A 23,309-nucleotide genomic window follows, 5' to 3' on the forward strand; every position below is an offset into this window, starting at 1 on the left:
TTCTTGAGTTTTTGAAACCATTTTTCCTTTCGCCACGTTATCTCCATATCTATTGTAATCCTCAGGGTTACTAACTATCAGATAGTGGTTCCCTTTTTCGTCTCGGAATGTATCTCCATCATCATAAACTCGAATTATCTCTAGTCTCTGAGCCGGCCTTTCTTCAATACAAATACACTTGCGTCCTCGATAGTCAAAAAAAACTAAGGCTCCCCTCGTGTTTGTTCCTTATAAGAAGATTACAATGAACTTGGAATCGTTCAAAGGATTTAGGGAGGTGCTTCCCCTTGGCATTGGTCCTTCGTAGGCAGAAACTCCTGGCTATTGACTACCCGTCATGAAGAAGGATTTATCGGATAAAGTGTCAGTATCACTACCCTCCTCGATAATCGGTGCTAGTGGATCTAGCCTTGCCTAGGTTACACTCTCCTCGGTGGACACTAAGCTATCATGGTCACCTGTCACCTTTTGGTCTCTAAAAATGTATCTTCCTGATCTTAAATTCATCAAACTTAGCAATGCAACTTAACACAAATCCAACCACTCACCTGGCAAAGGATCACTGCAAAACTTCTTGCTTTGCCACTGAATATACCTGTACACAAGCATTTAATTTTGACAAATCGAATCAAAGCATTTAACTGCTAGAGATGGTTTTAGTAATGATTGGCATAACTGGAGAGTGTTAGAAGCTGGACACACCCCACGGCATCTAACTACTCGGAGGACTATTATTTTTTATAATTATTCATTCATTGAGGAAAACCTGATTTTGCACCTTGTAATTATTGGGACTTACAGAAGTTTCCAGATTGTATCCCAGTTTTGATAGTTAGATTGAGTAGATGGTTGATTTTGGAACTTTAGGGTTTGAGAAATTGTAAGGTATATATACCACTCTTTGACCTTAATGAAAAACCTTTTGTCATTTTAAACAAGTTTGAAGTCTGTGAGTGAGCGTACTGTGTACGAGAGAGAGTGTGTGAACTTCATCTTGACGCTACGTGTGCTCCGGAGGTCGGAATTGAGTGCGGAGAAGTGCAACGTGTTGCCCCCGACTAGAGCTACGGGCTGATACCAACATTGCGCGCGTACGGTCCGGCTTTGTGAGCTCCTTCTACAAGCTTCATCGGTTGTTTGGGTGAGCATACGTTGTCCGATTTTGCATTGCAGCATATCCACGCGTCCACATTGAGTAGAACTACACATTAGGCACTTTAGATTTCAGAAACGAAGACCTGCAATTTTGGCCAGACATCCTACGTGTTTCTACACCAGGTGTTTTGGGTCGAGATTTTGGTTCATAGACCTTAGGGAGAGCGACCTATTGGTATTAGTAGGGTCTCCTTCAAGTTCTATGGTGTTTCGAGATTGTTTGATGGGTGTTCGGCTCTAGGAAGCGTTATAGGAAGTTTCCTCTTTTGCACTCTTGAAGGCTGTGACTTAGACAATTGGTAGAGGCCTCTGTAGGAATTAGTTAGGAGTCGGTCGAGTGTAGGTTGACACCTTATGCTTGCTTCCACGCGCCTGCGGGTCGAGCTTCGTCGTCCTTAGCTAACATTACATGTTAGGTGAGTTCTCTCTGTGCTGACGTCCGTCGCGGCGTATCCATCCAACATTGGCGCCGCTGCCGGGGACGAAAACCTTAAGTAGGTGACCGAGACTAATCCTTGAGGATTGGTATTTTTGGCTTGCCAAGAGTCTCGCTTTACATTTAGATAGGATCAGAGGGTGGAGGACTCTCTAGGTCTTAGAGGGAGTCTAGGAAGCGTGTGTCTGGCCTAGATCCTTCGACTTAGGTAGACGAGGTTGACTTAGGTAGTTTTAGGTAGTAGTCGAGTTCTAGAGTAGGAGTTGGGGGTGGTAGAAGCGGTGAGATGAGAGCTTGAGAGTACGGAGAGGCCAAAAAGTAACCAAAAACACCATTATCACCATTTCACATGATAGGTAGGAGTAGAGTAAGTAGGACATCATGATTCAAGATCTAGAGCATTTCATGCATGTACACTTGCTTGGTAGAATCATTACAAGTTTGTAAAAGACGCAAAAGTGTGTTTGAAAGCCTAATTGAAGTCCAAAAGTTACTATGAGTGTTTCTGATAGATCTACAGAGCATCAGGAGCATTCTTGTCAGAAAAAACTTCAATTTTAAGCCAGGAGACATCCTACGCGTAGGATGTCTACAGGCAAATCTGGGAGGAATTTTGGGATTTTGAGTTGACCAGGGTTTTCAGAAGGTAGGGTTTACCCTAATTTCAACTGGAAAGTGGAAATTTGGCCATATCTTGAGAGGATAAGACCAGATAGACTGAAATTGCCAGACATCCTACCCAAATAGTGCCAAAACATTATTTTGGGACCAAAACCATAATATGGCTGCATGAGCATGTCTTGCATGATATATTGAGTGACTGAAAGGGGTTTCACCTCATTTGGGTAAGAAAATTGGGTTCAAAGCGGACTTTAGCACTTTTGACTAAAAAAGCAAAAGCAGCGAAAATTTGGGACTTTTGACATCCAAAACAAAATCTAAGCATACCACTGGGTTACTGACATCAAAGGGAAGCTGTGGGACAAATCTGGGGTCAAACAGGCAAAAAAGACATCCTACGCGTAGGATGTCGCGTAGGATGTCTTCTTAGTAATTTTGAACTCCAAACTGAATTCTGAGTATACCAAAGTGATCAACAACTCAAGGGGAGCCTGGGTTTTGAGTTTGAAGCCATTCTGATGAAAAAGACATCCTACGCGTAGGATGTCTAGCAAGAAATTGAAGCCAGACTTTGACTTTGAGCATAGTAAGGTGTTATATAGCCTAAGGCAAGCCTCCTAGTCAATTTTGGTCCAATTGGGAGTTGATTAGGCTGATCACTACCATCAACAGGCCGTCAGAACAGATTTCTGACTCTTTGAACAGCTAATAGGTGTCCAAATCAAAAAGTAAAAGCAGTTGTAAGCTCACCACAACAAGAGGAAACAACAGTGCAAAAATTCAGGCAAAACACAGCAGGAGACATCCTACGCGTAGGATGTCTATTGGGGCATACTGCAAAGAAAATTTGACCTGGCATAGACAGTGAGGTTCCATTTGGCTTAAGGGTTCCAGAACTTCTTTCAAAAGGGAATTTGGACCTTGTTTGCCCATTTGACGAAGCAAAGACTGAATTCAGACTTTTTCGTGTAAATTGACCAACATCTGAGGGAAGTACTATTTCAGATTAGCAAACATAATCCAGAACAGCAGCAGTGTATAAAATACAGTAGTGGTTGAGATTAACTCTCCAGTTATACCAATCATTACTAAGATAACCTCTAGCAGATAAATGCTTTGATTCGATTGCCGAAATTAAAACGCTTGTGTACAGGTATATTCAGCAACAAAGCAAGAAGTTGTGCAGAAACTAACCTATTGCCAGGTGAGTGGTTGAATTTGTGATAAACTACATTGATAAGTTTGATGAATTTAAGATTAGGAAGATACATTGTTAGAGACCATAAAGTGGCAGGTGACCAAAGTAGCTTAGTGTCCATCGAAGAGAGTGTAACTCAGGCAAGGATAGATCCGCTAGCACCGATTATTGAGGAGGGTAGTGATACTGACACTTCGTCAGACAAATCTTTCTTCATGATGGGTAGTCAACAGTGGAGGTTTCACCTATGATGGACCTATGCGAGGAGGAAGAACCTCCCAAAATCCTTTGAATGATTCCAGGCTCACGGTGATCTTCTTAGAGGGAACAAACTCGAGAGGAGCCCTAGTCTATTCTGACTATCGAGGCCGCAAGTGCATTTGTATCGAAGAGAGGCTAGCTCAAAGATTGGAGATAATCCGAGTGTATGATGATGGAGATAGATTCCGAGACGAAAAGGGGAACCACTATTTAATAGTTAGAAACCCTGAAGATTACAACAGATATAAAGATAACGTGGCAAAAGGGAAAATGGTTTCAGAAACTCAAGAACCGCCACCAAACATTGATCGGCCCGGAGCTATTTTTATGTATGATAAGAAAACAACCAGGGTTCCAACTTATAACGAGAATGTGGGAATCTACAAGCATGTGAGTGAGGGTATAGTCTCTTGCTTTCGCAGCAAAGAACCATACGTAAACAAATTAAGCAAAGACAAGGTTCTTTACTTATTCTCTTATGAAACCGCTACGGGGAAGGGCATAGTTTTTGTTGATGGATACGGGCGAGAAAACCAACGTATTCCCCCAGAGGAAGTAGAGAGAGTAACAATCACCACTCTATTCAAGGTATCAAGCAGAGAGTAAGCCAAAGACACAATGGTCGACACAGCCTGGAGGACCACCCATAGAACGAGTTCGCAGAGAAGAACCACCTCCAGCGAGAACCGTTAGAAATTATGGCTTAGGAGCACCATTGGGAGAGGACCAGCCTATTACAAAAGGCCTGAGGAGGTGTATCGATTGGGACGGGGTGATCCAATGATGAGGTTTGTAGACCATCGCAGAATTAAACCTTCTCAAGTGCAAAAATGGGTAAACAAGAAATACACAGGAAGCAGAGACCCAAGAGATCATGTAGAAGCCTTTGTGCGTGTATTTAAAGCCGAAGAGATTTTCCCACCCAATTTGCAGGGTTTGGACTAACCCTAGAGGATGATGCTGCCACTTGGTTTGACTCTGTAGGGCGTAGAGACTTTGAGTCGATGGAGGAAGTGTTTGACGAGTTTATTGAGGAATTCTCTCAAAGGGGAATAGCTCATAATATCGTCTCACAAACCCATAAATTCAAACAGAAAGATGGAGAATCTGTACGAAAGGCAGCTCTACGACTAAAAAGATATGTTAAGTTCTGTCCTGTTGAAGAACTGCCAATTCAGTCCAGAATTATGCTGATATTCATCCAAGGACTAAGAAATGTAGATCTCCAGAAAGAATTATACATGAAAAGGAGCACGACGTTGAATGAGTTGACCAAGGAGGCTCTGTACCTTGTGGACAATTGTGCGGTCTACAAAGAAGGGGAGTTCAAGGACCTTGATGAAGATTCATCTTCACAGTAAAGTGGAAGCAAGTCTTCTAAGACAGCACCGAAAGGAGAAGTAGTGGTAAACCAAGAGCAGCTTGTAGATGAAGTGCTAAAAAAGATCAACTTGTACGCCAAACCCCAGGCTAAACAGCCCAAGCGGTGTGCTATTGAACAAAAATGGACAAACCATGGGACCGAGGAATGTTTTTTTTTTTTCAAGAAAAAGATCCTTCTATTAGTTAATGAAAACTGCCCATAGGGCTACATCCACCTCTGCAAGAGAGGGCTACAACACGCATGATGGGGAGACTCTCCCAATGAAAAAACAGCATATATAAAATGGGGCTAAATCAAGAAATGGGAGGAGGGAAGAGCCACACAAGTGGACAGTAGTGCCATCTGAGCACCCCCTGGACCATGGTGTAGAAAGGCCCAGGGCGCTACAATCGAAGGAAAGCCTCGCGGCGCTCCCGCATGCGGTTGGAGCTACCCTGTAGTCCCTCAAGCTGTCCTCTGAGAGTATGGATCAGCTCTAGCCAAAAGTCACGAACAGTCTCTGCTTGTGGTACAGGGCGAGCCTCAAAGATGCGGAAACAACGGGCCCGCCAGATGAACCAAAGAGCTAGGCCGCTGATGAGCTCTCAACACTCCTCTCTCTCAATGCACCACTCCTGTGGAGTAAGGTCTGTAGCAGGCTGGAGTACAGGCCGCCCCCCCTGTATCACTATCATCCTGTTGGTGGAAGATAGCTCAAACTGTAGTGCCGGGCCCGTGAGGGTGGACCAAGCCGCTGCCCCCCAAGTGTACTGTCGAGCCGCGGAGAGGGCAGGCATCAGGCGAAAAACTCGTAGCCACACCTGCTGGGCCGAAGGACAGTCCCAAAGACTGTGTCGCTGACTCTCCACCAGCTGGTCATAGGCTGTACATGCGGCCGAGAGACCACTATGCACAAGCCAACTCCCTACTGCTGTGGCTCTGTGTGCAACCAACCACTGGAACAAAGTGACGTGACTCGGCTGTCTGGAGTCCCACAGCCTCTGCCAAAAAGCTCCCAAGAACTCAACTGTGAGACCCTCCTCCTGCCAATGACGTGTTGCAGCGGGGCCGGCCTCTCTCTGCGCTGCAAGTATATGACGTCCAAGTCGAACAGTGTACTGGAAGAAGGGGACTCCTGGGCGGTCTGCAGAAGAGAAGGGGTCCCTCCATAGCCACTCACCAGGATCCCATTGTACTCCTGCCAGTGGACAATACTCCCAAGCCCATAGCCTCTAGTGTCCTATCTCGAGAGCTGATGGGTCAGGGTCTATGACGCAAGTCCTCCTACAGATGCCCACAACTCGGATCCTCTGGAAACAGCACTCTGCTACCTGCGGGGCCTCTATTGTAACTCGCTGTGAATGTCCCCCACCCTGTAGCTCAAAGAACAGGGCTGGGACAGTCTCTGAACAAGCCTTGACTGAGATGAGAACCTCCAGTCGTGTGAAGGCTCCCATCCATCGGGGTGCTACTGGCTCGAGAGGCGTGAGCCACTCAGCTGGAACTGACTCTGAGATGTCCTGACACATGCTCTGAACCCCTCTCATGCCCTGTAGCTGGACACCCTGCACCTCCTCTGACAAACCTGTGAACTCTAGCTAGTCACCTAGAGAGCGCGCTGGACCTGCTGCCATGGGACCCCATGAAACATGAGGCCTACTCCCAACCAAGTGGCCTCTCTGAGTGCTAACCATGGGGTTCCAAATGAGGGGCTCTTGTAGGGACTCCTCCGTGCATGTCGGTTGTCTCTGCTCTAGGCCACGCCATAAGAGCTCCCAAGAGCGGAGCAAACTCACAGCAAATCGGTCCTCCATTCTCCTGCTCAAACCAACTCGGCGTAACTCTGTAAAGATCCATCTGGTCGAAGGTTGGCAAGGGCCTCCTGACTGAGGCACCCTGGCCCGAAGCCTCTGCAACAAGAACTCTTTCCAGGGCTCCTCGCCTGGAAGAAGTCCTCTGACGACGAACTTCCTAAGAAGGGCTCTGCTCTGCTGAGCTGGATCAATGATCCCAAGCCCTCCCTGAGAACAAGGAAGTGTGATGACCGACCAAGCCACCTTGGCTCGGGCAACCTGAGTGTCGCGACCTGACCAAAGGAAGTTCCTGATCAGCCTCTCTACCGGGCTGATACAAGAACTCGAGAAGATCCAGCAAGAAGTGATGTACCACATAGTTGCCAACAACACCTGGTTGGCAACTACTACTCTATCAGCCAGCGAAAGTCGTGCTGAACTCCAGTGTAACAGCTTTCTCCTGATGGACAGGAGAAGAGGAGCAATCTGCTGCTCGGGGGACAAATCCAAACCAACCTGACAACCCAAGTATCGAACTGCAGTCCCTAGGGGGATCCACCTGAAATCCTCTCCTGGCATCCACTCTGGCATAGGAGCACTGCCAACCGAGAAAGCCACTGTCTTTCTCCAGTTGATCAATGCGCCCGATGCACAACAGAAGTTCTCAAGAGCCTGCCCACACCTGTGTAAATTGGCCTCCTGGCCCTCTAGGTACAAGGCTGAGTCGTCGGCAAACTCAGCGTCCAGAAGCTCATCTCCCCGTATCGAGAGTGCTAAGCCCCTCAAACCAACCTGCTGTGACACCAAAAATCTTCTCATCGCCTCCGCATAGAACAGAAAGAGAAAGGGGGCAAGAGGACAACCCTGTCTGACCGATCGTGTGAGCATGAAGCGCTCACCTCTACCTCCTACCAAAAGCACCTGACTGTGAGCCTGTCTGTACAGAGCTGACACCCCTCTCATCCAAGCATCTGAAAAGCCCATCCTGCAAAGCGTGCCCTCTAGAAAGTCCCAGTCAACTCTGTCGTATGCCTTCTCAAAATCGAGAAGAAGAATCACTAGGTCCTCCCCACGGAGACGTGCCAGGGCAGAAGCCTCCGAGAAAGTGAAGATGTTGTCAAGGATACTGCATTCCTTGACAAAACCTGTCTGAGTCCCATGTATAAGGCTCTCCAAAACTGGTTGAATCCTCAAACTCAGAGCCTTGGCAAGAATTTTGTAGGCTGAGTTGAGGATGGTGATGGGGCGCCACTGTCGAATCTCATCCAAGGAGCCACCCTCCTTTGGAATGAGGTAAATCAGGCCCTCACTCATGCTATCCGACATCACTCCTGTGTGCAGAATGTACTGAAAGGCACTACAAAGATCTGGGCCAAGAAAGTCCCAGTACTCCAAGAAGAAGCTGGGAGTCAGGCCATCCTCACCTGGACAGCTACCACGAGGAAGGGCCCTAAGAGCCGTATGCAGCTCATCAAGCTGAAGAGGTATCTCCAGCCTTTGGCGCATCTCCTCAGTCACAAGACAAGGCATCTGCACCCAAACCTGCTCCCTGTATGCATCCTGTCTCTCTGACTGGGGCTCAGCCGTCAGTAGCTCACGGTAAAAGTCAGTAGCAATTGCACGCATATCCTCATGCTCACAAGCAACTGACCCATCGGGTCTCCTCAGCTGAGTGACCTTGGCATGCAAGTGCCCAAGTCCTACTGTCTCAAAAAAGGCACCTGTCACTCTGTCACCTACCTGAGTCCACTGAGATGCCTGTCGGTGAAAGGCAAACTCATGGCGCCTCTCCTCTGTGCAAGCAAGCTCCTGTCGAGCCTGCTGTAACTACTCCTCCAGCCATTACTCTGGATGATGCTCCTGCATCCTCTGTAGTGAAGCAATGCCTCGTCTGAGATGCTGCTCCTCCTCTCTCACTGCGGCCCATCAAGCCAAAGACTCCTGGAGAAAAAAGTGGCTAAGTTGAGCTTGGCCTAAGACCACTCTGTCTGCCGGTAGAGCCTGGCTCTCCATGCCCTCTGTCCAAAGAGCCTCTACCCTCTCTCTGAGTGCTGTGTCCAACAAGACCCGCTCTGGGATGCAAAGCATCGTGCTCCCACTCCTCTACCTGTCTGCCACTGTGAGGATCACTGGTGCATGGTTCGAGAAGAATGTCCCTGCCAGGATTCCCATTGATCCCCCCAAGTCACTAAAGTGGTCACTAGTGTAGAAGCGATCTATTCGCGATAGATTCACTCCTCCCACTCTGCGGTCTGATCTAGAGAAGGCAAGACTCTCTTGAGGCCTCACAAAGCCAGAATGCTTCCATGTATCCGAGACCCTCAAGGTCATACACAACCTCTCCCAAGCTGCTAGCTCGACTCCATGTACAGTAGCATGGCTGCCTCCGATCCCGTCAGAAGGGTCCTCCAACATGTTGACGTCCCCTCCTACACACGAATGGTCAACCTGTGGCAAAGACTGAACAATCTGTGACCAAAACTCTTCACGAGCACTCACCACATTGGGCGCATAGATGTTCAGGAAGCTCACAAGGCCACCCTGAACCTGCAAAGTAATCCACTGAGCCCTGCCTGGCACAATAATCCCTCTGCCCACAATGGCCTGCTGCAATGAGTCCGCAATAGTCATACATACCCCACCCTAGATGCCTCCAGGTCCAAAAGCAGCTGACCAAAAGGTATCATAACGTCCACGCAAAATCTGACCACAGCACCGGATGCGGCTCTCAGACAAATGGTGCTCCTGGAGCATAAGGAGATCAATCTCTCCTCCCACAAGGCAACGCTGAAGCTCCTGCCACAAGCGGCTCCGCTGTCGCTGAAACTGGGGCCCACCTAATCCCTACACGTTCCATGAGACGATCCTCATGGGGAGCGAGAGAGAATAGATGCTGCCGCAGCAGCAAGACGGGCTATCTTCGAGGCAGGCTTGGATGGGGAGTAATCCACATCCGAGCGTCCTCTAGATAGGCGAGCCTGTATTGAGTGCCTGGCCCAAGACCAAGCAGAGCGAGCCGAGTGTAAAGCAACCTCCTCTGTCCAGGAGTCCTCATGTATGTATACATAGCAAGGCAAACAATGTGTATCAGCAAAAAAGTACACCACAATGTGCCTACATCCTGCTGAGTCTGGGGGTGTCACCGCAAACTTGGCCACTGGCCACAAAGTCTGCAGCAAATCTGTAACTCCAAGTTCTCCCATGTGGTGAGAGAACTCAAGAACCTGCGTATGCAACCATCCCACCACTGAGTCGAGGGACCACTCTGTCTCGGTCCTACCGCAGAGAGGAAAGGAGAAACCAACTGCTGAGTCCAAGGCCTCTGTCCCCCTAGCGGCGAGGAACAGAGCGTGGACCCTGAAGTAGGCTGCCTCGTGGTTTGCTGCGGAATCGCCGAGAAAGCAAGTGAATCCGTAATCGAAGAAGTCCCAGCGGCGTCGTAGGTCAATGCTCGTCAAACCACGAGGGATAGCTGCAAGGGAAGATGTCTGAATCTGCAAAGGGGGCCGCAAGAAGGGCTGACCCTCTCTCGCTAGGCGACTCGTGGCAAAAGCGCTGCAAAGAGATCTCCTAGCCGCCGGCGAGGGGCCAGTCTCCTGAGTCGACTGTGGTACTGAAGCAGGAGGAGGGGGAGAAGGAGCTGGGGGGGGCGGAGGAGAAGAGAAGCGGGGCGGGACGACAGAGACAGGGGGGCGAGGTGGGGAGTGGGTGGGAGCAAATGGCGGGGGAGGGGATGAGGAGGAAGAGGGGAAATCTGAAGGTGGAGGGGCTGGCGAGGGTGAAACGGAAGAGAAGGCTGGCGTAGGAGGCTCCTCCTGCTCAAGAGGACCAAAGCGGTTCCCCGTGGGAACCCATTGCTGCTGAGTAGGCACCTGAGGGCCACTCTGAGTGCCAGGCTGTTGCTGTGGCCCCTGGCGTCAACGGCCACGGGCCTGCTGCCACCCCTCCTCCGCTGGAGCCCCAAGCTCGGAGGGTGGCTCAGAATCTGTGCGCTGTGTCGCTGGCTGAGGCTGCGGCTGAGGCTGAGGTGCAGGTCCTGGTCTCCTCCGTGGACAGGCCTTCGCTAGGTGGCCCATCTGTCTGCAGATGAAGCACTCGTTCGGGAGACCCGAGTACTCCACACTCTGCCTAAACCAACCCCCACTCACCCGAGGCAAAAGGATGACCTTCGGGAGCGTGTGGGTATCTTTGACCAAAACTCGAACTGAAGGGATGCCGGCCGCCTTGGCAGCTACTGATGCTGCCGTACGACGTGTCTCCAGAACAGTCCCGATGGCAGAGCCAATCTTGGAGAGCAGTGGAAGGTACTCCCTCCATAAACCCGGAAAGCAGACTGAGATGGGGATGTCTGCCTCCTCTACGAGTACATCCGAAGTCGGGTCAAAACCGTGTCGCCACTGTCGAAAGTGGGCGCGTGATGCTCTGATAGCCAGTGGACTCATAGCTATGACCTTGGAGGCCATCTCGGAAGTCTCGAACTCGATCTGGTAGTATCCCCGTCCGAGATCTGTACATCCAAAATCTTGTCCACCTCTGCGAGAAGGCGGGCCTGGAGAAGGTCTCGCAGCTCTCCTCTGCTAGGACAGGTGCCGAGAACCTTGCAGATGACAGAAGTTGCCTTCAAGCGCTCTACCTCTGCGGCAAGGCTCTCTTGCTCTGTCAGCGAAAGATCAAGTCTAATGGTGGGCTCAGCGGGGTCGGGCGACGGGGCTTAAGGTGAGTCCCTCTATGGCGGAGCTGGAGCCTCCATCTGTGTCTACTGCTGAGTCGAAGAAGCAGATGGAAAGGAAAAATGTGCAGCCGAGAACGCCGAACACCTGTTCTGAAGAAAAGGTGTTGTAGAGCCGGGCAAGCACGGGTACAGCGGGAGGGCTAGGGGGGGAGGGCGGCGGGCAAGGAGTGGGGGGGGCAGGGGGAAGGCTAGGGGGGGGAGGCAGCGGGCAGCAGGGGGGCAGGAGGTGGCGGGCTGGGCAGGGTGGTGCGAGGGCGAAGGGGGCAGGAGATGGAGGGATGTGCAGGTGGCGGGCTGGGCAGGGTGGTGCGAGGGCGAAGGGGGGGGGGGGGGGGGGGGGGGGGGGGGGGGGGGGGGGGGGGGGGGGGGGGGGGGGGGGGGGGGGGGAGGGGGGGGGGGGGGGGGGGGGGGGGGGGGTGCAGCAGCAGCGGGCCTTTTTTCTTCAACGACTGAGGAATGTTATTATAACAAGGGATACATTAGGAAATTTCGGAGGTCATTTGGAGGGCCTTCTAAGAAAATGTATTTTTTGCACTCTCTCTCTAGAAAAAATGACAAATAAAAGAGCTGGGTCTTTCATAGTAAAACTTCAAAAAGTGTACTTTAAGTAGATTCCTTACCCCTCTGAACATTCGTTCGTAGTGATTGAGGGATAATCCTCTTTTTAGTTGCATTGAATGAACAACGTCAATACGGAGGGAATGAGGCTAACATGGAGGGACGAATCCGCAGCCGCTATTCACTTTCCATTAAACCTGCACATTTGGCTAATGGCGCACTCCTCAAATGGCACAAATGTTACCCACAAACGAGCCAAATATCACCTTCACATTGATTTGGACAATGAGTACCAACCATTGATTAAGCGCAGTAAAACAAACACACATATACCTCCCACCTCCATAGACACGCTCAGAGCTCAAGGAGCTAAACACATAGATATCTGGACGAGAGGCTCTCTCTACCCTAAGAATCCAATAACTAATGCGTCTCCACCGTTTGTCAATCCTACAAGCTTATTGACCTTTGCTGGTGATGGAGAAAATGGCCTTCTGGGTTATTGTAAATCACTTACAAGAGAAGCTGGAACTTACAAGAGCATTCTCCAAGCTCAACAATGTGAGATTGTTCGCCTTTCACATTTACATTCTACAGATCAGGTTACCATTTTGCAACATAAAACAGAGGTACAAGAACTGAAAGGAAAGGTGCGAAGTTGTCAAATGAAGGACACCATCTTGGGTGGTCGTATCCGAAAGAAGAAATTGCGCAATCTTGAAACATTGCAGGTTGCATCAGGAGGTCTCAAGAAAAGAATCCGAGCATTAAGGTGATGCTTCTTGGTTGGCTACATTGTCTTAGTTAAGTAATCTCTTTGTTTTTTCTTGTTATGCATTGTTTTCATGTGCCTAAATAGTGTTAGTGAAGCAAATTTTCTGTTATTTACTTATGCATTGTCTTCATGTAGAGACTCAATCTATCCTGACAAGGAAAACATTGACCCCAAAGCCAATATAGGAAAGAGATTGAAGCCACTTATAAGTAGAAGCCTGGCAGCAGATATAGTACATGACAAGAAGTTTAAGGTTCTACAAAGAAATGTAGTGGACCGCTTTATTTCAGAGAACTCAGTGCCTGCAAAAGAGATACAAGGCACACTTGATTCACTTGGTGTAAGCAAAAGAGGATATTCGGCTATCCAAAAGTCTGTCTCATCCATCTTTGTTAGGAAGGGTATAAAATCCAAACTTCTACCATCAGCCTCAAGTGTTTGGAAAGAGAGGCTTCAGCTTAACGAGGCACAGGGAGACTATCTTGGACAGCCCTTTCATATTAAAGCAACTTACAGTGGCCATGGAGCGAACATGGCATATGATGAGTTCAACAATATTTTTATGGACCTGAGGATACTACAGAAGAGAATGGTGGAGTTTTACAACATCACATTTGAAGAGTCACGTGGACTATTACATTTTGTGTTAAAACTGGATGAGTGTGAGCTTGTTAAAGAGAAAAATCTAGAGCGTGTTACTATTACTTTAATGAATAGAGCCCTCTCAAAGTGTCCCAGTGATGATCCTTTATATTTTAGTGTTCAATCAGAATCTAACATATGGTGGCTTGGTGCGTTTGAGGTAAGCGATATTCTCAAGTAAGCTCAAATGTTCAGATCTACTTAAGTCTCATTTATTTTGTGTTGCAGGTAAAGAAAGAAGATCATGAGATTCTATATTGGGTGTTCCATCGAACTAATATTCCGGAGCTGATTGATCGACAGACTAACCAGGGAGAGGTACTACGTCTAGATGGAAGGGGAGACTTTCAAGTTCAGTGGCATCTTGCAGGTGACCTTAAAACATTAAAGTGCATGTATAATTGTGGAATGGGTGCAATGGAAAAGTCACCGTGTTTGTTCTGCATGGAGCCTGCAAAGGTCATGGACCCAAAGTGGTGGAGAAAAGCTCCAACACGTCACATTGAGGATCCTGCTTTTCGACCAGTTTTGAAAATACCACTTGTGAATGTCCACATTTGTACAATGCATGCCCTTTGTAGAATTGTAGAGAAATTGGTCTACTTATACATCGGGTTTGCTTGGAAGATTAAGAACTCTGCAGAATGACAAGTAGCCTTGCAGTGCTTAGAAATGGTACTGTCGGATATGGGGCTTCATGGTGGCAATGTGAAAATCCAGCGGGATGAAAAGAGATCAACTGCTGAGAAGGATGTCCCATGCAAACCATCCATCGGTGGGGTGAAGGCACGGAGGTTTTTATCTAAGCCCCAAGGTACAAGAGATCCAAAGCTAACAAAACATGGAAAAATATATAACACATCTTATGTTAGCAAGGTAGAGTATCAGAGCTGGAAAAAGCTACATATTGCAGTCAAAGACCACGAACCAACTACTCGTAACGCGAAGGCTGAGGTTTGGCGATCAATAGACATCCTATTTTTGATGTGCGACAAAGATGACTGGTCACAAGGTGATATGAACAAGTTCAAGGAAAATCTCAACCTTCTGAAAAAATCATTCAAGACAGCATGGACAGACACCCAGATTACTCACTACATGGTATTATAATGTATTCTTTCTCTCTTATGTGCAAATATGTGACTGTAAAACATTCTAACTAATTTGTTTTCATATCCAGCACATCATCTTCAATCATTTGCCATATTTTATACAGAAGTATGGGAACCCGGCAATATGGAATACCCAAGGGATGGAAAAGTCTCATTACATGGCGAGAAATGCTTATTTCAGGCACACACGACATGGTGGCTCTCGAATCAAGGCTAACAGTTTGAGAGAACTATTTGAATGGTTCTATCGTAGAATCATTCATCGAATGAAGGCAAAACAAGTCTTGGCAAATTCAGCAACAGCACAAGCCATCAGACATTTACAACAACAAAAAGCTAAAAGATCAATGGCATACAACAACTCCGGAGCTCGTGAAAGTCAACGAAGGTGGAGAGAGACAATGGTGTATGTGAATCACAAGTGGAGAAAGATACTCTGAGTGGATGACATTGTACAAAATTTATGTAATACATGATCTTATACAATTGGTACTTGAAGTGTATCAAGATTTTGCAGGTTCAATTTTGTTTTTTGGCACGTCACCCTTGTAACGAATCATGAGATGTTTGCCATACTCTAAAAGTTCATCTGGGTTTTGTCTACCAAGAGCTAGTGCCATTGCTGTGTAGGTGTAGTAATACGCTGCTAGCAAACACTTTGTCCACAAGAATGACTTTATCTGCACTTTTGGGCAGCACCGGTCCACCCAAGAAGCGTGATAGTGTCTTGAATGTGTAAGTTGCTATTGAACCCTCTTGTGACATGGAATTGTGAAAAACTACTATCGGCGACTCGCAGAGCTTTGAAAGGTACTGTGCTAGGGCCGCATCCCTTCCTCGATACTCTCTTGTCCGGCACCGAAGGAAGTCATCCTTGTCAGCAATCCAAGACTGCACATACAATGTCAGAAATGACACAAACAGAGAGAGAGAGAGAGAGAGAGAGAGAGAGAGAGAGAGAGAGAGAGAGAGAGAGAGAGAGAGAGAGAGAGAGAGAGAGAGAGAGAGAGAGAGAGAGAGAGAGAGAGAGAGAGAGAGAGAGAGAGAGAGAGTTACCATGAAGCTCTCATCCTGCAGAAAGAGGTTTTCTTGCCACAGGTCTACAGATGTAGTTGACCCCTGACCTGAATGGTTAAACCAATCCTCCACTTCTTTGTTACTTTTCGATGGTCTTAGGCTTTGTCTTATTGCTTGGAAGGTGGCTTCATCAGGTAGTGTCTCCTTGTATTTTTCAGCTTTCTCAAAGCATCTTCGAAGGCATTCCATTGGATTGCTAGATGTTTCCATTGCCTCATCATCACTACTATCCTCTGAAACAAATCCACTCCTCTCCTCTTGGACTCTGGAAATAATAGCTAGGGAGAAATCCTCCCTTAAATAAAACACACTTTGCACATCATGTAAGAAGATATAGGTCCTGTCTCCAATCCTGAAGTCAGGCACAGCTGGCAACATCATCTGAGCATGCTTCTCAGTGAAGTTACTGACATCCAATGGAAGTTTGATTTCTGTGGTTTTCACAGAGAGCATCTTACTTCTTTGTACTTCAATTGCCTCAACCTCAAGGTCGACTGTGTCTTCAACCTCCTCGACTTCTTGCATATGAGTTGTCTCCTCGCATTCCTCATCTGGTGCTGCATCCTGTTCCTCTAACACCTCATCAGGATTCTGCATGAGGAATCCAAACAGGCTGTTGAGGTAAATCATAAAGCCAAAGGCTTCCTGAATGAGTTTGCATTCTTTTTGGTGCAAAGGGCAGACTGAATGTCGGCAAGAGGGTGGTAATTCCCTATACTTCTTCACTCCCTGTCCCTTTCCACCACAGTCATTTAAATGCACAAGTGTCATAGTAGGCAGAACAACCCTTCCTACCTGCACCATCACCTCAAACTTATCTCTGTAGGACTGCAAGAAATTACTGTGCTGAGCTAATAGGTCTTCAATGTCAAACTTTGGATTAAACATAGAATGAATTAGATCATACTTGTCCCCAGCACCACAAGATGCTGCAAAATCAAACAGCCTCTCATCAGTTGCAGCTGGGTCTTCCAGAGAAGACACATCCTCCTTTTCTTTACATTTTGTACTTTCTAGCACATCTGCATCATCTGAGAAGTCTATATTTCTCTTTCTTGTATTTTTCTTGAGAAGTACTTTACAGGGCACCACACCCTTGTAGGGTGAGGGATCTTCTTGCCCTGGTGACCTCTCTGATTGATCTTCACCAAGCGACTTTTCCTCAGATATGTCCTGACAAAAGTCAACAGTTCTTTTGGCAGATACATTAAGCAACTGAGCCTGCAAGGTTTGAAATCCTGGCACAAACTCTGGATCTGGTTTCAGCCTCTTCTGCCTACTGGACCTTAATCCTATTCATCAAGAAACATAACAAGTCAAAACCATGAGGAAACATGATAATTCTGCCAAAACCAATCCATCATGATCTCTCTCTCTCTCTCTCTCCTGATAGATATAAATATATCTATAAATAAAAATAAATAAATAAATAAATAAATAAATAAATATATATATAGATATATAGATATATATATTCATATATATATATACCTGTCTCTCACCAAAGCACAAACATATATATACCAAAGCACACCTAGTCTCTCTCTCTCTCTCTCTCTCTCTCTCTCTCTCTCTCTCTCTCTCTTTGCATTTGTCTATTGGACTGAAGGCGCGCGAGGAAGGAAAAGTGCCTTTTGCAAACCTCTCCGCGCGCCTTAAGTACAACTGAGAGAGCAATAACAATACTAACGGCGCGCGGAGAGAGTTGCAAAAGGCACTTTCCCTTCCTCGCGCGCCTTTAGTCCAATAGACAAATGCAAAGAGAGAGAGAGAGAGAGAGAGAGAGAGAGAGAGAGAGAGAGAGAGAGAGAGAGAGAGGCTGTGTCTATGTCTCTGTCTATGGAACTATGGGTATTGAGGTGTGTGTGTGTTGTTCAACACACACACACACACACACACACAATTTGTACCAACTGCTGGAAAAACAGAGAGAAAGAGTGAGAGATCACCTTTTTTTGATGGGGTGTGCAGGAACTCAAAGAGAGGTGTCTCCTCCATTGCTTTTCTCTGTGTCAAGCGGACTCGGTCTTTCTCCCTCCCTCCCTCTCTCTCTCTCTCTCTCTCTCTGAGAGTAAGGACTCCCTCTTTCTATCTCTCTCTCAATCTGTGTCTCTCCCTCTCCCTATCTCTGTGACAATCTGATCACGCTTTCTCTCTCTCTGTCTCTCTGAGACTCTCTCTCTCTCTCTCTGTGACAATCTGATCACTCTCTCTCTCTCTCTCTCTGTCTCTCTAAGACTCTCTCTCTCTCTCTCTCTCTCTCTCTCTCTCTCTCTCTCTCTCTCTATTGTTCTCTCTCTTTCTCTCTCTCAAAATCACACTTATAACGGATACACACGGCGGCGCCCCACGTGTCACTATAAATTAAAATATATTTGCATGCTGTCGCACGTGTAGTCATTATTGAGACCGTATACTTTTTGTACGCCATATAAAGCGGTCAAGAGAGAGAAAAAACACACCTCGTGAAAGAGAGTGAGTGAGTGAGAGAGTGAGAGAGAGAGTGTGCAAGAGCATCGCCTGCGTCTCCGACAGCAAGGCCACGCAGCGACATAACAAGAAGGTCTCCTTCTCCCTCTGCCTTTGCCTAAATCTCTCTATCTCTGTTTCTGTCACCCACACACAAACACACAGACTTACATCTTTAAAATACAAACACACACACACACAGACACACACATACACACCCACACACTCACAAACACAGACACACAAACACACACACTCACACACTCACACACACACACACACACACACACACACACACACACACACACACACACACAGACAAACACACACACTTACACAACACAGACACACATCTCAAAAATACACAAACACACACACACACACACACACATTCTCTCTCTCTCTCTCTCTCTCTCTCTCTCTCTCTCTCTCTCTCTCTCTCTCTCTCTATACCAAAGGCGCGCGTAGAGAGCCATACCGGTAGTGCATGTGTCTATGCGCGCCGTTAGTACTGTCCATTGAGTAGAGAGAGAGAGACAGAGTGAGTATGGGTGTGTTATTTTACCCTATACTAACGGCGCGCGGACGTGCTTGTTGAGGTTAAAAAGGGGTCCGTGCGCGCCTTTAGTAATGTGGATTCTCTCTCTCTCTCTCTAGTTATATATGCTAAGCTATAGAAAGGAGAGAGAGAGAGAGAGAGAGAGAGAGAGAGAGAGAGAGAGAGAGAGAGAGAGAGAGAGATTCATAGAAAGAGAGAAGGGGATTGAGACTCTTCTTTTGGTGTACAGTAAGATGGCTAGAACAAAAGCCACTGCAAGGAAGGCAGGCAAGGGTCCAGGATTAGCATCGAAAGCAAGTGGTAGATCAGCAACCCCAAAGAAAAGACTTGGAAAACCAAATAAAATTCTGAAAGGGCCAAGGATGAAGAAGCTCCAAACCTGCATGGGACTTTTCAGAGAAATCAGAAAGGCACAGAAATGTGTAGATTTATGCATACCAAAGCTGCCCTTCCAGAGGATGGTGAGGTCCATATGTGATGAAGCTACCTGGGGCACCAAAAGGTGGAAGGTGGTGGCATTAATGGCTCTACAGGAAGCAGCTGAGGACTTCCTACTGGAGTACTTCAGTGACATGACCATTGTTGCAGCCCATGCCCACAGGGTTACTATAATGGACAAAGATAGTGAGACATTGAAAAGAATAAGGTGGAGGTATGACAAACTGCTGGTCCCCAATGTCTGCAAGGATAAGAAAATTAGAGAAATTTTGTTATACCCCCCGGAGCTAGTCCCTCAGCTCACAGTTGTAGATGTCACACATGATGTGAATACAAGGGCAAAGACAGAGACTATTGCTCGCCAAACAGAGGAAATGAGGGAAGCAGAGCTTCAGGAGAAAGCAAAAGTAGCAGTGGAGTCCCAGAAACAAACAGAGTGCAATGTGACCCTGTCTATAGAGGCAATGAATCAAGAAACTCTACTTTCAATGAAGAATGGTTTGCTTGCAGAGATACCATTTGTAGATGGAACCAGAAAGCTAGCTCTGGAAAAGGTGGACATTGATTTATTGCAAAATCCAGATGCTCAGATTTCAGACACAATTATCTATGCTTGTCTTAAGTAAGTGTTACTATCTTGCTAGCTTTGAAAACTCAGATAATAGGTTGGCTAACTCAGGTAGAGTCTCTGCAGCCTGATCAAAAGTCAACTCCCATTGCACACTCACACAGAGGTGTTTCTCCTTGATCCACAAATGTCTGTAATTATTAGACAAAAGAATAGTCCATCTGGGACCTTTGAGAGCTGGTTTCGCCACTGTGCTATGCTGGAAGTTACTGTGATCATCTTCCCATATGAGAACAACCATCACTGGAGTCTCATATGCCTTGATGTTGACCAACCAGCAGTGTGGGTGTTCAATTCAATAAAAGGAACCCACCCTGAAATTAGGCTGTAAGTGTTTTGTGTCAGAAAGTGTTTATTATAGATATCCATGTAAATTTGAAGCCTCATGCTAACATCTTGACATTGCCTTGTGCAGTTGTATAAAGAGGTTGTTGCTTGCCTATGGCAAGCTATGTGGAAGGTATGAACTATACAAGGCCCCAATCAAAGAAGTACCTGTCCCAAATCAAACCGATGGGAATTCTTGCGGCTGGAGATGTCTTCTCCATGCAGAATATGTCCTGCAAAGCTACTTTGCATTAAAACCTTTCATGACTAAGGTACCCATTTGGCAATGCATTAAGTTAGTTTTGGTTTAGTCTAGAAAAGAATTCTCATCATGTGGTATTTCAATTTTGCAAAGTGCTTTAAAAAACTACACATATGATTATTTGCAAAGATACCGGGTAAGTTTAATACAACACCTACTTACAATGTCTAGCCCTAGAGAGCTTGAAGATAGCGGCTTGGATGAGCGCACTATTGATCTTACAAAACATGACGTGCCACCACGACAAACCCCTACATCCGATACAGTGGAATCGCATCGGGCCGAGGGTGTCATATCAGCAGAAGATCAAAGAGTCGAGGATGAGGAAAGGACAAATGAGCATATGGAAGCTGCTAAGGTTCAACCGGAGGAGACAATGAAAGAGCCAAGTCAGCCAGTGGAACAGCCAAAAGAGCCTATGGCTGAAACCGAAGATGAGGAAAGCAGGACTATAGATGAGCAAAAGGATATGGATGAGGAAAGCAGGCCTAGGGATGAGCAGAATGATATGGATCAGGGAAGGATGTATGAGGCAAGCCGATCAACCTTGAATCAGGTAGAAAGGGCCATGGGGGAGACCCCTGATGAAGATTTGAATGATGACTATGAAGATAAAGCGGAGGAGAGCAACAACGACATGAACACTACAGAGACCCAGTATGGACCCTTGCTACCTGTAGATACGGTTGTTCCGGTAATGTCTATTCAAGTATGGCAAAATATGTTCAGCTTCTAACTACTTATATGTACTTGTCAACTTTTACAGAGGTTGATTATCTTGGACGTCAATGGATTGCTGCTGATGCGGGTTCCTCTCGGTGACAGAGGACCCTTTGAGGATTTGCAAACGTTTCGGATGGGAACTTGTCGAGTCGTGGTTCGTCCAGGAACCAAGGAGTTTATTGAGTTTCTTCTTCCACGCTACAGAGTTGGCATATGGTCTTCAATGCAAAGGCAAAACTTATCGCCACTAGTTGCAATAGTTTGCAGTGTATGCCAAGCTCACACGTCAGATTTTGCCTTTTTGTATGATCAAAGAAAATGCGTTACCGTTGAGGGCCACTACCACCCTAAAAAACCAGGATTACCTCTTTTGTACAAACCGTTTAGCCAAATCGGTATACCCTTTGATGCAACTAATACACTACTAATTGATGATACTCCCGAAAAGGGAGAACTAAATCCGCCGGGAACAACTATCTCACCACCTTCTTTCGAGGGGCATTCCTTCGATTTTTACCTTGAAGACATTCTGATTCCATACTTACAGAAATTGTATCTCAGTCCATTGTTTACGGACGAGTTTGTACTTTCTAATGAATTAAGATGATTCTTCTATCTGTCTTTGTCTTGTCTAACATATATATATATATATATATATATATATATATATATATATATATATATATATATATAGAGAGAGAGAGAGAGAGAGAGAGAGAGAGAGACAGAGAGAGATTTGACGTGGTAAGGAAATGTATTTCAAGCACACTTTTTCACAGGGCACAATTGAAAAATGAGATCAATCAACTTCATGTCTTGAAAGTCATTTGTATACACTTGGGTTTACAAGAATATCTGTTACATTGACACTACTTCAACCTGACCATCCAACTCTTTGCACAAAATATCTTTTTCTCTTCGCCGCATCACCTTACGGCCAGCTAAGAAAAAGGAAAAATCTGATAGTTCCTTGTCCATTGACTCTTCAATGATGTCATTTCGCAAATGCTGAAGACTGCATAGCTCCCTTATTGTAACCACCAATAGTAGGCCATTCTCTTTATCAATCACTTCCACATCCACAGTAGGATTATCTTCCAAACCTGTAGAAACTTGGTCCATAGGAATGTACTTACCGTTTAGCATTTGTGATCGCATATACCAAAATGAGAGTAATAGTGATTGGCTTGCAATCATGTACTTGACAACTAGAGTATCAAGCGCGACCTCGCACCGCAAACCAATCTCTTCCTTTGCATACCATCCTTTGTCAAGAAGTTTGTCACAGGATGACTGCTGAAATGACTTGCACATGAACATAGTTTTTGTAACTCTAATGTTGTAGCTATGAAACAGCTCTATGAAGAGTGCAACAGGACAAAAGTTTGCAATTCGAACCAGTTTGGTAGGAATAGAGCTACGTAGAGACCTTTGTATATCCTTGTAGAGCTTACTTCGCATTGCCTCCACCATTGTTTCCTCGGGAACTGGCCAGCCCACAGTGTTCCAATCGGTCGGTAGAGGTAGTTTCACCAACATGCCATTCTTATTCCCTGAGCTGAGTTGGTAAAAGTGGTCATAAAAAAAGATTCCCTCATCAGCCAATCTTTTGCTGCTCCTCTCTGAGTACTGTAGAGAACCAATATGGGCATGTACAACATGGAAGAGGCCTATTATGCACTCCACAGGCTCCCATTGCTCATAAGAAGAGGGATAAACATCTGCAATATATATAAGAAGAGTTAAACTAAGAGTATCAATAAGTACAAATGAAAAATCTAATGTAATTGAGTTGTGAAGAGTAGAGACATTACTCATAACAAGCGGGAGAAACATTGCAAAATATATAAGAAAAGTTATAATGAGAGTATCAGTAAGTTCACATGTCAAGAGTACTTACAATTGCAACGTGGTTGATGTATATTTGATACATTTCCACCGTTTTCTATCACCTCTGGATGGGTAAACACATGCTGAACAAGAACTTCCTTTACAGATCTTTTGCCGATCTCAACTTTGAAATCCAACACCCTGGCCTTCCATGCTGAGCGGTAAACGTTGATACCACTAGACCTCTTGGGTCTTCTTGGTTGCATGAGGACCCATGAACCTTTGTTTATCCTTTGTCCAACCCATTGGTTGTCTGCACTTATTGAAGCTGGTATTGTAATTGAGGATAT

The sequence above is a fragment of the Adiantum capillus-veneris genome, chromosome 3 (genome assembly GCF_014529385.1).
Source record: "Adiantum capillus-veneris isolate H3 chromosome 3, ASM1452938v2, whole genome shotgun sequence".
Lineage (NCBI taxonomy): Eukaryota > Viridiplantae > Streptophyta > Polypodiopsida > Polypodiales > Pteridaceae > Adiantum > Adiantum capillus-veneris.